The sequence below is a fragment of the Anas platyrhynchos genome, chromosome 1 (assembly GCF_047663525.1).
Source record: "Anas platyrhynchos isolate ZD024472 breed Pekin duck chromosome 1, IASCAAS_PekinDuck_T2T, whole genome shotgun sequence".
NCBI classification, from domain to species: domain Eukaryota; kingdom Metazoa; phylum Chordata; class Aves; order Anseriformes; family Anatidae; genus Anas; species Anas platyrhynchos.
The window spans coordinates 43938727-43942277 of NC_092587.1; positions in this window are offsets into that span (position 1 = coordinate 43938727).

Consider the following 3551-nt stretch of genomic DNA (forward strand, 5'->3'; position numbering starts at 1 on the left):
AATCAGAAAATATTTCAAGGCTGGAATAGTAAAAGTATAGTAGGACAGATTTACTTTTCTAGGGTTGACTGAGAATTGCTTTGAACTTCAGGTGCCCACTAGCAGAGCCAGGGCATCCTTAGGATTGAATCACAGGTACACTTACAGGAGCAGTAAAGGGTTGTAGCATGGGCCGGTGACCTGCTTTGAGTCTCATTAGAGGGGAACAGCTGACCTATGACTGCATCCAGCCATAAACTGAACTGTTAGGGATTTTGAAAGTATGATGCAAAGTTAAAGATGTGTGTGAGGCCTCAGGACAAATCAGAGCAGGATGTTTGTTGTGTCCAGCACTGGGTTAATGAGGGAGCGAAAGAGCAGCTCTACAATCTGTTGCAAACCAAATCTCAGAAAGACAATTTAAAAACAATGCAGAACAGAAAACTCTTTATTGCTTTAGAAAGAGGGTGGGAGAGAATCCCCAATTAAATGTTCTGTTAGCTTAAAAATTGGGCAGAGAGCTAGAGCTGAGTCTTCCTATTTCTTGCCCAGTGCTGCCGACTGATAACAAGTGACCACAACTTGTTTAATTATGGTCACAATTCTCTCAAGACTGCCCTCTTCACCATTTTCCTAACCCCTAGTCCTCAATCATGGTGTTCTTAGTGTAGCTCAGCTGCACAAGTATCAGCCCAGAGGGAGCAGCTCCTCTGAGCTGTTTTCCCTCCTGTTCTCTCCAGCCAGTCTTTCTAGTTCCACAGCCTCTGCAAGGCTGCAAGCTTCTTCTATTTTTTTTTTTCTCCTGTGTCATCCAATGAACACACCCACCTCTCCCTCTCCAGTCCCATCTTTTGCCTCGTTCAGAGATTCTGCAACTCCTGTGAAGGAATTTCAAGCAATGCCAACTACAGCCAATAAGAGGAAAAAAAGAAAAGGAAAAAAGAAAAAAAAAAGAAAAAAAGAAAAAAAGAAAAAAAGAAAGGAAAAGGAAAAGGAAAAGGAAAAGGAAAAGGAAAAGGAAAAGGAAAAGGAAAAGGAAAAGGAAAAGGAAAGAGAGAAAGAGAGAAAGAAAGAGAGAAGGGAAAGGAAAGGAAAGGAAAGGAAAGGAAAGGAAAGGAAAGGAAAGGAAAGGAAAGGAAAGGAAAGGAAAGGAAAGGAAAGGAAAGGAAAGGAAAGGAAAGGAAAGGAAAGGAAAGGAAAGGAAAGGAAAGGAAAGGAAAGGAAAGGAAAGGAAAGGAAAGGAAAGGAAAGGAAAGGAAAGGAAAAGAAAAGAAAAGAAAAGAAAAGAAAAGAAAAGAAAAGAAAAGAAAAGAAAAGAAAAGAAAAGAAAAGAAAAGAAAAGAAAAGAAAAGAAAAGAAAAGAAAAGAAAAGAAAAGAAAAGAAAAGAAAAGAAAAGAAAAGAAAAGAAAAGAAAAGAATTACAGAGAAAATCTTGCTAGCTCATCCAATCCATCTTCTCACATTCTTGCTCAGCCCAGTTTCTGCAAAATTCTTGCCTACAGTACATTTTCCAGTGCATTATCCAGTTTGGTTGCATATGACTTAAGCACCGGGCATCCATTGCTTCCCATGAGAGACTGTTCCACAGACGACTACATTTCTCTCTTTGGAAGAGGTTTCTGATTTCTGAAGTTTTCTTTCCATTCTGCCTGACCTAATTTCTCTAAGCGCTGCCCTTGGTTGCACGCTAGCAAAATGTTCTCCTTCCTTCATGCTTACTCTGTTCAGGTGATGGCAAATAATTTGTGTTTTGTCAAGCTGTTTAGCCACAACGCTTAATACTTTGCTGTAAAGCTCAGCAATTATAATCCTTGGCTACATGGGAAAAGCTAATGGTGAAATAATATGTTAATGGTGTGCAGAACATGCAAGACATTGCTAGTAGCATTGTCTCTTTATTATAGTCACTTGACACAACCCATCACAAGATTTGGCTTCGGTTGCTTTTGACTTTGCCAGACTCCGAGCCAACATTTCCTAGCTCACGTCTGTTTCAGCTGTTTTATTGCGATCTTTTTGGTTTTGTTTTTAATTTCAGTCAAAACCACTTGGATGTTTTTGAGAGCAAGGCTGGCAAGGGAATATTCTGTTTTATCCATATTAAAAAAAAAAAAGAAATCTCAATGACGTTTTCTGTTAAAAAAGTGCCCCTCTTAGCAACATCTCCCTCTAAATTTTTTATTATTATTATTATTTTTTTTTTCTGTCAGGAAGGCATCCTTTGCCATCTATCACAAAATCCACGCCCTGTATCTGGCTAAATAATGAGCCTTTGAGTAATTGCAGCTTGAGCCTACTCAGAAACAATACTGGGGGAAGGACAGTTGTTTAATAGGTTTTTTTTTTTTTTTTTTTTTTTGTTTGTTTGTTTGTTGTTGTTGTTTTTTTTTTAACAACGTGACTGATGGAAATAGTAACGCCAAGGGCCCCGGGTTACCCTCTACTTGTGTGTAGGGCTGGGCAGTGGCTGCAGGGCACCTCGCCCCGGCCCAGGAGGGGCAGGAGGCAGTGGCCTTGCTCATGCTGCTGCTGGGCTTGTCGGGAGGGCAGGGGGGAGCTCTGACACCCGGAAATCTGGCTGCAGGGAGGGGAGAAAAATGCAGGAGAGAAGAGGGAGACGCCCAAGCTCTTCATGTGCTGTCTCCAAAATACTTCTCGTTTCCGTTTCCACCAGCGGGGAACTCCCTTCCCCCTGGACGCGTGGGGAAGCCTGGGCGCCCCGTGCTGCAGCTGGGCCCTGAGGCCCATGCTGCTGGTGGGGAAGTGCACGCAAAAGAGTGCTGGTCACGGAGCCCTGTTTCTCCCCTGGAGGCCTTCAAACAACACTGCCTGCTGCACCCAGGCCTGCTATGGTGCAGAGCTGGGGGCCCAAGCTTGTGCCACATTCACCCTGTGTTCAGGCCCAGTCCCCTGCCCACTATGCAGGCAGCCTTGCCGTGCTCCTGCTACAGTGTGCAGGGGTGGGGGAGGCATGAGGATGGTGCTCAGCATCAAGACCATCTGTGAAGAGGTAGCTCCAAAGCACCACAAGGGGATGGAGAGGGATCTGAAATCCTCATTAAGTCTGGGATAAAGAGAAGCCCTCAGGCCTGAATCCTGGATTATTACCAGGACGTCCAGAAAGACAAAACATCAAATTTCAATATTTAGCACGGGTGCTTTCAAAGCACTCTCTGTAATATAACCTCTGCTCAGAGCTCTAAAGAAGGGTGCTTTTATTATTCCCTTTAGACCGACATCTTTGACCTCATCTCCTCTGACCTGCACTTACTGCCAACACTGTTCTGTCAGGGAAACCAGCCTGAGAAACTCCCTCATGCCTTCTGGCTGCCCAGGTCGCTGTGCCTCTTGCCATGCTGCCTCCTTATTCATGAATCCTCCCTTTCCCAGTTCTCTCTCTCTCTCTCTCTCTTTTTTTTTTTTTTTTTTTTTTTTTCTTTTTTCTCTTTTCGAATGCCAAAGCAAGGAGTTTTTAATAGCTAAAGAACGAAAACACCTCCCACGCCTCACCTCAAAAAAGCTAACTCTCTGTCTTACTCACTCTTTTTGATTTCCAAACCTCTCCTGCTAG